We start from the raw sequence: 17,987 nt of genomic DNA on the forward strand, positions 1-17,987 counted from the left end.
ACAAGTAGAAGGTATTGGCTCTTTGAAGAATGAACACTGCTGTCACCCTCCATTTCCTATAAGATGTCACAGCTGTGACAAGGAAGGGTTTATAATGGCACAGTTCAGTGCCTTCATAATTTATTCTTTCTGATTTTATGCTCTTTTAGTCTCCTGCTCAACCATCCACTAACAAGCAGTGATATTAGCCAATAAATCAAAGACGTCTGCTTGTCACCACCAGATGCTTGGCCACATCGCCACCGATTATGAGACATACAAAAGGACAATTTCATGTAGAGAGCTCAGCAGAGTTGTTCCACTGATATTCTGTTTGATAGAAAACTAGTTTGAGGTGAATATAGTAAAATTCAATAACTTTTATGCCTTGCAGCAATGAAGAACTAAGTTGAAATGAAACTGGAAAGTAAATTAGGATCTCACCTTTATGATTGTTCCTTTTATTATTCTAAATCTCTTCCTTTGTCACTTTGATACAGGTTAAAGAAGAAATATCTTAATATACTCTGTTTATTTTGCTAGGTTTCAGAATTTATCTTTCTTTTCTAAAAGCACCAAATAAGACATTTATATCCATCTATTAAATATACTTATTAAAACGTATTTCTAAACAAATACAATAATATTTGTTTGAATTGTAGTCAATGTACAACAATAATATGATTTTATTTTTTCATTAAGACCTGCTGTAAGCTAATTAAAACCATCTATTAGGTATTAATTGCTTATATTTTCTTTTTTTTCATTACTGAAATTACTGATCCACCATAATGTGCATATACCTTTCTCTGTGGTATAAACAAGAACAATAACAGCAGACCAAATGTATAGAGTTCAAATAACTATGCCCAATATTTTAGGAAATCCTTCTCAGCACGTATTAAATTTTTAAAAGAAGACATTAAGTTTATATTTTTCCTTTAAATTAAATAAAGTAGAAAAGCAATGTCTGACTGGTTTCATTTTAATAAAGAAGTTTCTAAGTTTTTCTCAACTGAGAAGTTAACCATATTTATACACTGAATATATAACTAGATTGTTGACTTAGCATTTTTGCTAATATTGACAATTTATTATAGAACAAACAAGTGGTAAATTAAATTTTAATATGAGCTACAAAAAGGCATATGTAATGATGCTTTATTTTTAATTAATATGGCTATGTTTATCTTGTGACTGTAGAAACTGCCCTTTCTTTTTTCACATCTTCTTTTGACTTTCTCTGGGCCCTAAAAATGCCATTCAGAAAATAAGTGAATTATTCCACAGTGCCTCAGTTTCAGTTACTAACTCTTGAAGGCTAGAAAAATCATGTCTGTTATTTTATTTCCTTCCATTTCTTCATCTTTTTTCTTTATTTTACAGACATTTCTAGATTACCCTTTTCAAATATTAATTCATTTAAGCCTCCTCAGAATAACAGCTTGAACTTTCCAAAGTGTGTAAGTATAAGAACTTTTTAAAGTAAAATGCTTTTTGTATATATTCAAATAATAAACTTGCATTTTACAGTTCCATTCAACCTAGATAGAGATGCTATATTACTGTGGTTGCTTTGTTGTTGCTGTTGTTTTGTTGTGATTTATACTATGACTTTTACATTGATATTTCATCAGAGTTTCATTTCCCTTCAGCCTAATAGGAATCCAAAGGTGCCATCTATTTAGAAACTTTAGACAGAGAAGATAATTCACTTAGAAATGTGTGCTTGAAGTTGTTTTCTATTTCTCTGAGCTACAGAATTATTAAGTATTTAAGTACCACTTTTTTTTTTTTTTTTTTTTTTTTTGAGATGGAGTCTCGCTCTGTCCCCCAGGCTGGAATGCAGTGACATGATCTCAGCTAACTGCAATTTGTGCCTCCTAGGTTCAAGCGATTCTGCTGCCTCAGCCTTCTGAGTAGCTGGGACTACAGGCATATGCCACCACACCCGGCTAATTTTTGTATTTTTAGTAGAGATGGGGTTTCACCATGATGGCCAGGCTGGTCTCGAACCCCTCACCTCAGATGATCCACCTGCCTCGGCCTCCCAAATTGCTGGGATTACAGGCATGAGCCACCACACCACCCTTAAGAACAACTTTCTATTCTGCAAAGTTTTTATAACTATTGTTTTGTGTCTCACATTCTTATGAAGCATAAAAGTAAATGTCCAGTTATATTAAGCACAAGAAACCAAGGAAGCACTCTAAAAGTATACTGGTAACAAAGTAGAAAAAACAGAAACCTTAGGAATATTAAGAAAGTGATAAATTACAGCACAATTTGGCTTATGCACAACCACCATAATAGAATAGGGATTCCTGCTCTCATCTCAAGAAGTGTGTCAGCATGTATTGCCCTTCAGTAAAAAGATAAGAAATGACTTAAAATTAAAAGAACTACAAAAACACAGAAAATGAGAAGATGATTAAGGATGTGTGCAGTATTTACCTTTGATGAGACATTATTAACACTATTTTTATCCAACTAAGGCAAGTGATGAGTTTAAGTGGACTTGATTGAGTTACTCAAAATCAATGAAAGCCAGTGTTTTTGTTTTGTTTTGGTGTTTGTCTTTTGTTTTTTGTTTTTTTTCCCCCCACCAATATTGAGAACTTGGGAAACCCAAAAGAATTTAGAATGAATGCAGCATAAAGCTAGCAATATCAGTTCAAATTATTGGTATCATCTCTCCATTATTTTATTCCTTGCCTCAATAACATGCTTTATCTGTAGGTTCTATGATTCTGGGTTGGGTGAAAAGTATCGGCCACCGGTTATCTTGAATGTAAACTCAGAGATAACATTTATGAAGCTGTCTCTCCCTAATTACTTGTGTCGAATAAGAGTCCTGATTTACTCTGTATCTTTTGTGAAGCATCTATAGGTATCATTGCTATTTCATTGTTCATCCCCAGGGATGTGTGTGAAACCTGCACTGAAAGCACTGAGAGGACCACAATATATCAAGGTAGAAGAGGTCTGATTCTTCCCATTGGCAGGAGAGAACACTGTCCTAGGCCCAAGTATAGGTTGTCAACCCAACAGATGATTTTCTAGTTTCAAACATATCTAACAGAGGTAAAATTCCTTTACAAGCTGGGATAGGAGGGAACAATTCTTTTGCATCATCGTCCATGTCTTTTAAAATCTTACTAATCCACCATTCCAGGAATGCTTGTGACAATGACTCTACGAATCATGGATTCCATCTTGATTTTCTCCTCATGGCTTTACCCAAGTAACAATCTCTTGACGTGTAATCTTACTGATAGCTCAGCAGCACAAACGCACCTTCCTCCGAATTCTGCGCCTTTCATACTCTGACTCTAAAGCAAAACTCCATAACAATTTTCTTCTCTTTCTCACTCCCATAATCACTCCTTCTGAATCTCTGTAATTCTTCTTGCCTGCACAATATATCTGTCATTGATCATACATTGTGTGTAGCATTCTGATTAGAGGTGTGATCTGGACCAAATTTTCTAACCTCTATTTTCTTTATCTATAAAATGAGACTAATAATAACATATACTTCAAATGCTGAGATGGGGATTAAATGAAATAATACTAAACTTTACTACATGTAAAGGGCTAAACCAGGGCTAGATGCATAGAAACACACTGCTGAGTAAGTATGGGTTGGTGTTATTAAGGTGGCCACATTTTTTTTCTAGAGCATATTATTTTTGTGAGTATGTATTAAGAAGGGTAATCATGTTATTTATCTGTTAATTTAAGTTAGAAAGCATAAGAGTAAAATGTATTATTTAACACTTGATTTATGTCAGTACAAGAGTCTCTGATTTTTATGTATCAGAACACCAATTGTATAAACCACACACTAAACGAATTCTAGGTTCATGTAAGCTTTATTGAATAGTTTCATTGCATGCAGTATCATTTAGAATACTGTTATGATTCAATTGCAAATGCACCAATAATTATGTTGAAAGATTTTAGGCTGGCCGGGCGCGGTGGCTCACGCCTGTAATCCCAGCACTTTGGGAGGCCAAGGCGGGCGGATCAGGAGGTCAGGAGATCGAGACCATCCTGGCTAACACGGTAAAACCCCATCTCCACTAAAAATACAAAAAATTAGCCGGGCGAGGTGGCAGGCGCCTGTAGTCCCAGCTACGCGGGAGGCTGAGTCAGGAGAATGGCGTGAACCCTGGGGGGCGGAGCCCACAGTGAGCCGAAATCGCGCCACTGCACTCCAGCCTGAGTGAAAGAGCGAGACTCCGTCTCAAAAAAAAAAAAAAAAAAAGAAAGATTTTAGGCTACACAGCTCATCACGTGATAGAATCAAGAAAATATGATAAATGTAACTGACATATAATTTGATTAGCATAATATATTAAACTTGTTTAATAAGAGAAAACATGAAACGATTATTAGAAAAAAATAAAACTGAGAATATTGGAACTGTTCAATAAATTATTTCTGTGCTGGGCTTAGTCCTTGAACTCTATAACCATGAAAAATACCATAGCCTCTCTGGGCCAGGTATTTATAGACTGTTTTAATTAGTATTTTTCTATTCCACTAGAGTATATGCTATTTGAGAGTAAGTATAGAGTCATTCACTTATTTATTCATTCATCATCACCAATAGATCACTAGCATCTAAATGAGTGCTCAGTAGTATAATATATTTTTGTAGGAAATGAATGATGAATGACCTTCATTTTTCATCTTTAGAATGGTGGGTCCAGAGTATATAACCTCTCAGCTCCAGAATTTTAAAATATTATGACAGTATAATTAAAATATATCACAATTGATGCACATATAAGAAAAACAGAAATTCTTCTCTGCTCTTGCATCTTTCTCTATAACCATACTTTTTAATTTTTTGAGCTCTATGTGAGTTCGTCAACTCCATGGAGACAAATAGAGGGCAGAACTGTTTAATACTTGGATTAATACAATTTTCAACTCTAGAGCAAAATATATGATCATCATTGTTGCCATTTATATATTCAGTCATGTACTGTTCATTCCTGTGGGCCAAAATCATTCCAGGTGGTTTACTTATCTCATTAATCCTCACAACGACCTTCTAATGCTGAGATAGGAACTTCCAAATTAAAAATATGGGTACAGGATGAGAGATAACTTGTGTAAGATTTCACACTGCTGGTGACAATCAGGATTCTAAACTAAATCGCTTTGAAAGATCATGCTCATTCTACTTAACAATCTCTGATACTGATCATGAATGAGTTCACAATAATAAAGCCTTGCTTTGTATTTATAGTACAGATCTTCATGCTTCTCTGCACATAAATATCGATGTCACCATTTTAAAATACAAACTCAGAGAGAACCTGAGACACATTTGTAAACATGTTTTGGATGCTAACATGTATGAAAGAGAAATTCATTCTTCAAAAATAGTAGAAACGATAGCAAACAGGAAAAATAGAATGAATTATATTGAATTAAATAAAATGAATTGAATTGAAATGATGAACATAATATGAATTAAAATCATATACACTGACCTATTTTTGTAAATACCTTCATCTGCTTCTGAATTTAATGAAATATTTAACATTTCAGTACATAGTGAATTAAGTAAAAACTCTACATATACATATATATTTTTAACCAAAGCATTTAGGTCTTATTGTTCAACGTATGGTGTTTTATTTAAAGAATGACCCCATTCCGTCGACTCCCTTTTCCTGTCCAATCTTACATTAGCTTTTTGAGTATGTCCAAGAATGTATGTTTCACTCCTTACCAAGTCCTGATCATTTGTGTCGTTCTCTGAAGATTCAACCTCGAGAGACTAATCCCTAATTGGCTTAGGTTTAAAAACAGAAAGTAGAGGCAGAAATGGCTTTTAATAGAATCATAAACCCCATTCAGCTCCCTTTTTAAAATGAAGACTTGGATGATGTGCCTAAAATCTAAGTCAGTTCACAGCATGACCCATGTCTCTGATTTCCTATTCCAGGATTCTTTGAACCACACCTCACTTAGAAGATTCTGGAAGTTTCTTCATGTGGAGTAACACAACTATTCAAGTCCTGGAAGATCACTGGAGCTGTTCTGAACACCCTCAGTAGTATTAAAGTATGTATTGATTCATTTTAATATCAGGGTATTTACATTTCTATTGTTAAAATGATATAGGTATAATTTTCCACAATAATATGTTCTTAATAACCAATTTACACATGCATTTACTTTAGCTGTACAAATAACTTTACCAACTTATTTGGTATTTTTTGTGTATGTAATGTCTAATCTGTGATGGCTCTGAATAGCAAATAATTTAACATATTTTCAATTTCTAAAGTATTTTCTTCCTCATGTAGTAATCAACTACATGACAATTTATTATCAAGGAAATATCCAGAATTATAAGCCAATTTCCTTTCATTTGCCATTCTATAATGTCATTAATTTTCTCTGAGTTGTAATTAATTAAATAAAATACAGTAATTTAACTGTAGATCACAATTTTTCTTCACATCTTAAAACTTTTCCCAAAAGTAATGGCAATTTCTAGACTTTATATCTGCTGAATATTACTTGGTTCTGACTGACATTCCATGGTGGACAGACCTTAAGGTGAATTCCAATGATCTCTGCCTCCTTTGCTCCATGCCATTCATATTAACCTCCCACTGGAGTGTGGGTGGGACCCAAGACTTGCTTCTAATCAAAAGAATGCACAAAAGTAATGGAAAGCCAATATCATGATTATGCTGTTATATAAGACGTATTTCTCCCTTTCTCTTCCTCTGTCACTGCTTTCAAAGAATTGAGTTGCTTTGAATCCTACAGCCAAAGGCAAATAAGTTCTGCCAACAACCTGAAGGGCTTGGAAGAGGATCGTTCCTTCTTTAATCAGTCCTCTAGATGAGAACACCTGATTAACACCTCGATTGCAGTCTTATAAGGGATCCAGCTATTCCATAGCTCAAATCCTGACCCAAAGAAACTGAGATTAGAAATGTGTGTTGTTTTAAACCACTGTGCTTGTGACTGTTGTTGTACAGCATATAAAACTATTTCAGGCTGGGTGCAGTGGCTCATGCCTGTAATCCCAAAACTTTGGAAGGCTGACGTGGGTGGATCACTGAAGGTCAGGAGTTCAAGACTAGCCTGGCCAACATGGTGAAACCCCGTCTCTGCCAAACAAAATAGCTAGGAGTGCTGGTGGGCACCTGTAATCTCAGCTACTCAGGAGGCTGAGGCAGGAGAATCGCTTAAACCCGGGAGGCAGAGGTTGCAGTGAGCCAAGTTTGCGCCACTGCACTCCAGCCTGGGCAATGATAGTGTAACTCTATCTCAAACAACAACAACAGCAAAAATATTTCAATTATTTTCTTAATTTTCCTATTTCCTGGAATTAATGATCTCACTATCATGGATAACTTTTTGGAGCTGGGGATTTCTAGAGTATTTCTGTCTCTTAATTACTACTAAATATCTTAGATCACTATTTGAGAACCAATATTCATTGTCTATAAAGACTGCTAAAATAACTACAAATTCTCATCTACACACAGATGAGTAGAATAACTGAAAATATCATTTTTAGGAATCTAGACTTTATGACTTTGTTTTTGTAATCTGAAATAAAGCCTTTTTGTTACTAAAGTTTAAATTTGCCTCTTTTTCAGTGCCTAGTGCATTTAATATAGCAATACCTCTTTATGGTTCCTGCAAAACTATGGCTGATACACACATATGGGTTTTAGGGGACTTATACAGTAGTAGGTTTACTCTGTTATAATTTTTCTGAGAAGGAGGAAGGAGAGAGAGAGAGTTTCCTTTGAATTCTCAGGATCCCTTCTGGATCAGTTTTCATTTGTTTAATTTATCTGGATTTATTTCCTTTTTTGTTTCAACACAGCCTGAATTCAAAGGAAAAAAATGAAAATAATACCAAAGCAATTTCAGATGCAATCCGCTTTAGGGTATCAGACTTAAAATCTACCATAACATATGGCTCAAGGACAATTAAAAAAATTGTAGGATACAGGAAGGAAGCATCAACAACAGGAGACAGTTCAATGTAGGGGACACAATTACTACGTGAAAAATTAAACTTTATATTCTTACATATGTAGGACAAAATAAAGGGAGAAGAGAATTAATATTTAATGAGTAACTACTTTGTGGCAAGCATTGTGTTAGGCCTTTAAACACTAAAGCTAACATGGTAGCCTTGGACAAATATTTGATAGATAGTAAAAAAAAGAGGTCCAAGACATCCATTTTCACCCTTGACCTATAAATATCTGGCAGTCATCACTCCCATCCTAACAACAAGGAAAAAAGCTGAACAAAATGAACATCAATGTCTTGTTTTGGATTCAACAAAGAACAAATCTACACTCTGAAATGTGGAATAGCAAGTGATTTCAGAGAGTCGTAGCCAAGATCTGCTTACCTGGAGTAGAGGCTGCTGGAGCCATAAACTGGTAGGAACACTTACTTAAATGGTAATTTGGACAAGTTTCTGGAGGCTAAGTATGAAATAGAGTGAAAGTCAGAAAGTTCAAGGGCCCAGTGGGTCCTCACAAATTTATGGGTTTACGTCAAAGAACTCCACTAGGTTTCACAATGGAGAGCCAAAAAACATGGCTTGACGGCTCTGGCAGAGGAAGACAAAAGTAACCATTTAGAAGTCTGTCCAAAACATTCTGTATAATGAAAGCTTACTCTTTACTGGAGAATACTTTACATGAGCATTGTCTCACCTGGGGGAGAGCCATTTCCCTAAACACAACCCTGCTTTCCCTTCATCTAAGGGGGGGAAGTCTAAGAAACACTTCTGAAGGTCACAAGACCCCGAGGGACACAGGCCCACTAAATGAGTGACGTTTAATCATAAGATTATAAAAAGAATCCATTCATCCATTGTTTACCACCACAACAAAAGAATTCCAATTTAATAGCAGTGGATTACAGATGAAATAAGTGTAAGATGCAGACTCTAAGGAAGAGATTTTAGGGAAACCCAGAGACAATAGGAGAAGCAAAAAATAAAAGCACTAGAGGAATTTAAAGTTTCTGGTACCGTATAGCACACATCACATATAGCCAAACTAATCTAAAGTCTGAAACAAAAGACTCACTTACCTCAATCCTACTATCTGATATATTGTTTCAGGCTTTCCACAAAAAAAAAATAACAAGTTATGCCAGACAGGAAGAACAAAACATGGTCTGAAAATACAAAGCAAGAATCAGAAGCAGACTCAAATATGACACAGATATTGGAATTATCAGACAGCTTAAAATAACTGTGATTACTATGTGAAGGCCTCTAACGGGAAAAAATGAGTAGCATATAAGAATAGTTGGATAATTTAAGCAGATAGATGGAAATTCTAAATAAGAAACAGAAGGGAATGTAGAAATTGAAACATTGTAAAAGAAATGAAGAATGCCTGTGATGGGCTCATTACTAGAATTGGATATGACTGAGGGAAGACCCATAAGTTTGGCTATACGTCAATAAAAACATCACAAATGAAATGAAAGAGAATAAAAAAGAATGACCAAAACTCCCAGAATATCCGAGGCAATTTCCATTTCAAAAGATGCAACTTACATGTAACTAGAAGAGCAGAAGGATAAGAAAGTGAAAATGGAACAGAAGAAATGTTTGAAGTAATAATCACCAAGAACTTTCCAAAATTAATGACAAACAGCAAACCACTAATGCAGGAAGCTTGGAAATACCAAACAGGATAATGACCAAAAATCTATATTTAGGCATAACACAGTTAAACTGCAGAAAAACAAAGACAAAAAAGAAATGTCAAAATAAGCCAAAAGATGAAAACAATTTACCTGTAGAAAAATAAGGATACCTGGACTTCTTGTCATCAACCACGAAAGCAAGAAGAGAGTAGAGTGAAGAAGATAAAGTGTTGAAAGAAAATAACCACGAACCTAGAATTCTATAACCAGTAAAATTATACATTCTTTTGAAAATGAAGGAAAAAAATGGTATTTTTTAAACAAAGAACAACTAAGGAAATTTATTGCCAGAACTATCCTTTAAGAAATATTGAAAGTTCATTGAGGCCAGGCGCGGTGGCTCACACTTGCAATCTCAACATCTTGGGAGGCCGAGGTGGGAGGATCACCCGAAGTCAGGAGTTCAAGGCCAGCCTGGCCAACATGGTAAAACCCTCTCTCTACTAAAAAATACAAAAAAAAAAAAAAAAAAAAAAAAAAAAACTAGCCAGGCATAGTGCTCATGCCAGCTACTTGGGAAGCTGAGGCAGGAGAATCACTTGAACCCAGGAGGCAGAAGTTGCAGTGAACCAAGATCATGCCATTGCACTCCAGCCCAGGGGATAGAGTGAGACTCTGTCTCAAAAAAAAAAAAAAAAAAAAAAAATTCATAGAGAAGAGAATGATAGAGATCTAAACTAGGATCTACTGAAAGAACAGAAAAGAATCAATGAAAGAATAATTGAAGGAAAAATATTTTTTGAAAAGAAAATTTAATGAAGAAAATAGACTAACAACATATTTGATGGTTATAGCATAAAGATAAGAAAAGTGAATTACAGCAAGGTCATAAGGAGGAAGAGGTCGAGTACGCTCTTTTACCAGTTATCTACACTAAATGTAAAGCAATCCATTGATACTTGAAGGTGGCTTTGGATTAGTTAAAAATGTATATTGTGATTTCCAGGGAAACCACTAAATTTTTAAAGAAGCATCACTGATAGGAAAATAGAGGAGAAAAAAATAGAAGTATACAACATACTCAGGTAAAATCAGAGAAAGGAAAGAAAGAGGAGGCAGGAAACAAAAGACAAGCACAATAAATAGAAAACAGTTATAAAATGGTAGGTATTTAAGCTATGTTTTTTGTTGTTTTTTTTTTTAAAGACAGGTGTTATTCCAAATATATTGATAATCACTTTAAATGTGAATGGTTCAATATGCTGATTAAAGACAGGGATTGTCAGACTGAAGTATCAAGCCATAGAATGATATGGATGATCTTTAAATCCTTATTGCCCAGTGAAAAAGAGTAGTTTAAAAAGGTTACATACTATGTGATTCCAATTATATGATGCAGAAAAGCCAAGCCTACAGAGACAATATTGGCAGGGGAGAGAGCAAAGAGGGAGGGTCGCATAGGTGAAGCCTAAGGGATCTTTTAGGGCAGTGAAACTATTCTGCATAATACCAAAATGGTGAATATATAACACCATACATTTTTCCAAACCCACTGAATTTTACAGCACAAAGATTGAATCTTAATACATATGCAACATAAAATCATTTAGGATAACACTGGTACTCAGGAAGTAATGCAGAATATGACAAAAGAATCTAACTCTATTAAAATAGTATGTAATGACCTCACTTGAGTAGGTGGGTAAAATGTGCTGACTTAAGTAAGTTGAAAATAAATGGAGTATATAAAATTAAAATAAAAAAATAGGTAAGTACTGTACTCTAGTTGATAATACTGTTTCCACTGGGAACTCAGGCTTACAATTCTGATACTCTGACATACGCACACTGGGAAAAATTAGGTGAATGGATGGCAGATGATGGATCCAGGTTTCTCATTGTTGAATTGGAAATTTACAAATAAGCAAGGGAAGGAAGCTAGAAATATGAATGTGGACATGGTTTAGAGTTGCAAACATCAGTATGAACTCATGTTTACCTTAATATAGATAGTGTTGGTTACATAGAGAATATATATATATATTTATAATATGTATTATATATGTGTATATATTTATATATATATACACATATATATATTCACACCCATATACAGAACTTAGCATACCCATATATACTTACATCCGCTTAGCATACCCACATATACATATACACCCCAGGCACAGATCTTAGCACACACACATATATTTTCTTGCTCTGTTGGCTGACAAGGCATAGATGCAGTGATATGCCAGTAGCAATATGCATACCTAGTGCCCAAATCTTGGTCTCTAATTCTGTTGTTGAACAAAAGAAATGGGTGATTTTAGGACTGTGGTAGAATATATGCAAGAATAGTCTGCAGAGTTCTATAGTGAAAAATGGAAGAAAGCAAATGAAAGAGGAGCTCCCAGTGGCAAAAGGTGAAATAAATTGTGCAAAGAAATAAATAAAGTAGTATTGCATTATAACCCAGAGTATAAAATAAATATCATTGAGTTTACATCAATATAATGAAGTAACTTAAAAATACATAAAGAAGATAAACTGCTTATGCATAATAATTCCAAATATAATGTAGATATTCTCCTTTCAAGAGTTGGAGCTTAAATCACCACTTCGTAAGTGTTGAATGTTCAGAGTGACCTCTTTCCAAAAATTGCAGAATGAAAAGGAGAAAAAAAGAGTAATTTTATAGTAGAGAAACCTGGCAAACACTATCAGATTTTCAAGGTGATCATGGTTAACATCAGCAGTTTAAATAATGTTGATTATATGTAACCTTAACATAAAGTAAGGAGAATGACATTCTACTTCTGTAGTGTTTCCGCTGAAAACTCATAATCCCAGTCTAAACATTTAGAAATATATTAGACAAATCTCAATAAAGTCTATAAAATACATTATATAAAATACCTTACCAGTACTCCTCAAAAATCAAGTTGATCAAAAACAAAGAAAGTCTGAAAAACTGTCATAACCAATGGAAGCCTAAGGAGATAATAAGGGTATATTGATGGTAACCGTAGATTAAAAAAAAAAAAAAAGACGGTAGGTAAAAATTAAGAAAATCTGAAAAAAATGTGGACTTTGGTTAATAATGATGTATTCATATTGGTTCATTAATTGTAATGAAGGTATCATACTAATGTAAAATGTTAATAACAGGAGAAGCTAGCTGTAGAGCATACCAGAACTCTCTTTACTACTGTCATAAATTTTCTGTAAGCCTAAAACTATTCTTTTAAAAAAAGTATGTGAAGAAAACAGGCCAAAAATAGGCCAAAATAGGGTGTTCTTCTACGAATTTAAAACTAAAGAAATATAATATTAAGTATTGTGTATTATATATTTCAAAATAGCTAAAAGAGAAGATTCTGAATGTTCTTACTGCAAAGAAATTGTAAGTTTATGAGGTGTCAGATATGCTAAATACCTTGATTTGATTTTTACACAATTTATACAGGCATCAAAACATCACATTGTACCCCATAAATATGTGTAATTATCATGTGTTAAATTAAAAACAAAGTTAAAATAAGAAAATCTACTTGAAGCTATAAATGACTTTTTGAGGGTATAAAATGAATGGAGATATAGTACAGTAAAATTGTTAAGTAATTACTTTTGGTCATCAGAAACAGTAAGTTTGAATTCTTGCTCTACTGCTTGCAAGATGCATTGGCATAAATGAAAATAAATGTTGGATATATGTAATATTAATTTAACTATAATACTAATATGTAGTGGCTCAAAGAATTATGCATTGAAACTTTGAAGAGAATGAATGCCTTCCAGAAGAGTTTAGATTAATTAATTTCAAATTATGAACACACTCAAATAGAGGTTAACACTTTGTGTGAACATGTGTCTTTGTATGTGTGTGGTTGGAAAGCAGTGGGGCCTAGAAGTGGAGCATAAAATAAGTTAGCTTTGACAGTGTGTCTAGCCTAGTTCTGGGAAGAGAATGACCTGAATAGGAGCCAGCATATCTATTGGGATGGAAGATAGAGTTGGATTCATTAAGCGATGTTAGTCAGCGAGAGCCATTCATATCATTTAGTTTATTTATGTATGTTATACCATGTTCGCCAGACCAACTTTTGATTATATTCAAATTTCCATGTAGATTTATACAAAGAGAGTGCACTGATCAGAAAAATTGGAGTATACACGTCTCTTGATTCTAAAAAATCTATCCTTAGAAACTAATGATTAAGTGTCTGATTTTTATGCATCTATTCTAAGTTTAGTTATGCTGAATTGTCCTTGAGGTAGATCCACTTGTGGTATTCTAGGACTTTCCAAATGATTTTCAACCTCTTTGCATAAACGTTTCTTCAAACTGCAAGTTCATTTTTTAATCATTCAAATTAAGAAATGTACTTTAATTCATTTAGACATGTAATTAAACTCCTTATATTTTACACAGAAACATCAGCATTTATGTTACTAACATCAGTGACAGTATCAGTATAACATCAGTAAAATAAAATACGAGTATTAGTGTTATTTCATTTGTAAAAGTCAAATCACATGATGAATATCTCAAATTACTCAAGGATATAAAACAAAAAATTTATTAGCAACAACTCCAGACCCATTTAAGTGGGGAAAATCAGCATGTTGTTTACTTGGCAGGTATTTTTCTAGACTAAAGCATTTTCTAAGTTAACTCCCGGCTCATAGTTTTGAGTTTAGATATTTTGAGATATATGCAGTGTTTAATGGCATTTAGCTATATGGTGACTTTATCTGGGGAAGTATCTATTTCACAAAGCAAAATTATACTAGAGTATCAGTGAAATGTAAGTACACATACACATATGTTATGTATAGGTATTATCGAGCCACAGTACATTATTTGAACAATTCACCCCTCTTGTATCTAAAATAGGGTGAGGAACTAATGGGACAAAATGTTGGAGAAAAACATTTATGGAGTGACTCTCTCAACAAGTTTAGCACAGTAGTTAAGAACACAGGCTTTGGAGCCAGTTGGATATACATTTTAGCCCCAGTTATCCTTACTAGGTGGTGACCTTCCACATGTTTTCTAATTTCTCAATGACTTTATTACTCCTAATAAAATGAGGATAATGATAACACCTACCTTTACAATTGTGGCGTATCACACAGTTAGTTCCTCGTAATATGTATCATTTTTGTTTCTTTTGTTATTGAGATCATTATGATTGTACTTATTATTTTACCTATGCCACAACACAAAATTTGGTTTACTGATTTGGCAGAGGGGGGACATACTCTAACAAAATATCAAATGCGGATTCTCTGTAGTTATAATGTCAACCAATGAGGTTATTACTTGATATAGAAAAAAATCAAGTCGCTGGTTTTCAACTCTTTTTCACACACAGGTCAAAACTGCAGTAGAAATATTGTGATAGAAAATATGTAACATACAAGGAATAAGTCATCAAAGAAGAAATGGACAAAAATATTTTATATGAAAATCCAAAAGGTTTGGCTATAAATAAAAATGGTTCTGTAATAACTACAATGATTAATGTTTCACTATATCAAAAATGGCATTTGAGCTTGGGTATCATGGTAGAGACTGTGGTCAACAAGGGTTCTATGTTCTCCCACCTTTCCACAGTCTGCCTTACAGTTCATTTGGTGCCTTATGACTAATTTTGACCAACAGCCTGTGAGCAGAAAATATATGTATCTTTTGGGTGGTGGCATTTGATAGCCTGTGCCCTGTCCATCTCTCTCTTTTTCTGTCTCAGAAATGAGGGAGACCATATAGTCCTCAACACAGATTGGGTTTTCTATGAAGCTGACTCTGAGACTGAGTTTAACGAATGGGATGTTTGTTACCAAGGACCTTTGGGATCAACACCTTTGGAAGAGAGGAAAAGGAAACAGGATGGGGCAGAGGCAAAAATTGAAGCTGAGATTCTGGCACTTGATACACATCTCTAGGAGTTACAGAGATCAAAAATGGCCTATTCAGAGTTGCCTGCATTATATCAAAATGACTGTTCCTCTAAATACCTGCTTCAGTCAGTTTTGGAGGACAAGAGTCCTTCCTCAAAGGGAAGTGTGGTCAGCACATCACTATGTCCACCGCCTTTCAGAAAAAGAGTTGCAAGGTGGACAAATGCTGCCAAAACCAGTGTCAGACTATGATATTAGGATTAAGTCACTGAAATTTCAGGGCTTGGTTACTGCTTCAGCTAATGTAACTTTTTTCTTTTTCTTTTTTTTTTTTTTTGAGATGGAGTCTTCGTTCTGTCGCCCAGGCTGGAGTGCAGTGGCACCATCTCGGCTCACTGCAAGCTCCGCCTCCCAGGTTCACACCATTCTCCTGCCTCAGCCTCCTGAGTAGCTGAGACTACAGGTGCCCGCCACCATGCCTAGCTAATTTTTTTTTGTATTTTTAGTAGAGACGGGGTTTCACCATGTTAGCCAGGATGGTCCCATCTCCTGACCTTGTGATCCGCCCGCCTTGGCCTCTGAAAGTGCTAGGATTACAGGCATGAGCCACCATGCCCGGCCCAACTTTTTTCTAATACAAGTATATCTTTAATATATTTCTCTTTTATATGAATTCTAATGTGTACTGAGTTGTTTTAAAAATCAAATTCTTTTTATTCAGATCTATTCTTGTGAAAACATATTAAAGACACATTTTTAAGGAAAAGCAGAAAACCTGTTAGCATCTGAATTGTATCATAGCTAAAGCTCAAGCTGAAATCTCACATGAAGATGTATTTTTCCAAGAGTGTTGCAGGAAGTCAGGGACCCCGAATGGAGGGACCAGCTGAAGCCGCAGTAAAAGAACATAAACTGTGAAGACTTCATGGACATTTATTAGTTCTCCAAATTAACACTTTTATAATTTCTTATGCCTGTCTCTACTGCAATCTCGGAACATAAATTGTGAAGATTTCATGGACATTTATCACTTGCCCAATCAATACTTTTATAATTTCCTATGCCTGTCTTTACTTTAATCTCTTAATCCCATCATCTTCATAAACTGGGGATGTATGTCACCTCAGGACCCTGTGATGATTGTGTTACCTGTACAAATTGTTTGTAAAACATGTGTGTTTGAACAATATGAAATCTGGGCATCCTAAAAGAACGGGATAACAGTGATTTTCAGGGAACAAGGGAGATAACCATAAGGCCCGACTACCTGCGGAGCCAGGCAGAACAGAGTCGTATTTCTCTTCTTGCAAAAGCGAATAAGAGAAATATCACTGAATTCTCTTTCTCAGCAAGGAACAGCCCTGGGAAAAGAATGCATTCCCAGCGGGAGGCCTCTAAAATGGCCACTCTGGGAGTATCTGTCTTATGCAGTTGAACTTAGGGATAAAATACACCCTGGTCTCCTGCAGCTCCCCCAGGCTTGCTAGGATTAGGAAATTCCAGACTGGCAAATTCTAGTCAGACCGGTTCTCTGCTCTTGAACCCTGTTTCCTGTTAAGATGTTTATCAATGACAATGCATGCACAGCAGGACATGGTACCTCATTAGTAATTCTAATTTCACCTTGGCCTTGTGATCTTGCTCTGCCCCTATTTGCCTTGTGATGTTTTATTGCCCTTGAAGCATGTGATCTCTGTGACCCACACCCTATTCGTACACTCCCCCACTTTGAAAATCGCTAATAAATACTTGCTGGTTTTGTGGCTCGGGGGCATCACAGAACCTGCAGACACGTGATGTCACCCCGGAGACTCAGCTGTAAAATTTCTCTCTTTTGTACTCTTTCTCTTTATTTCTCATACCGGCCGACACTTTGGGAAAATAGAAAAGAACCTACGTTGAAATACTGGGGGCTGGTTCCCCCTATACAAGAGTAGATCTTTTTTTTTTTGAAAATAGAAATTATTGCTGTTTAACAAAAAAAAAATCACACTATTATCATACAATGACTAATGAACATTCACTTTGCTTGTATAAGTAGTAATTCGGCTTCAAGTTTAAACAATGCAAAGTTAAAATATTAAGAAATTTTATGAAGACTAAATATAGCTAAAATAAATATTAAAAGGTAAATCCACTCCAATTGACTATTGTTAGCTGATTTCTAGTTTCTGTAGTCAGATGCTGGCCTCAAAGAGTTATAAATAAAGCAAAAATAACATCTAATGATTTTGATCTTGAAATGGCCACATAGCCAGAGTATATGTTTCAGATAACATTTCCCCAACAATAAGAAAGAAATTTGGGGTGCAGTGACTTTTAAACAATGGCTAAATAAGGTTATGATGAAATAAATGAGAGAAGTGAGTGGTTTAATGGCTTTTTAATGAGCTTAATGTTTTCAGTTTTAATGAGCCCTCTTACAT

Source organism: Nomascus leucogenys, chromosome 2, assembly GCF_006542625.1.
Source record: "Nomascus leucogenys isolate Asia chromosome 2, Asia_NLE_v1, whole genome shotgun sequence".
Taxonomy (NCBI): domain Eukaryota; kingdom Metazoa; phylum Chordata; class Mammalia; order Primates; family Hylobatidae; genus Nomascus; species Nomascus leucogenys.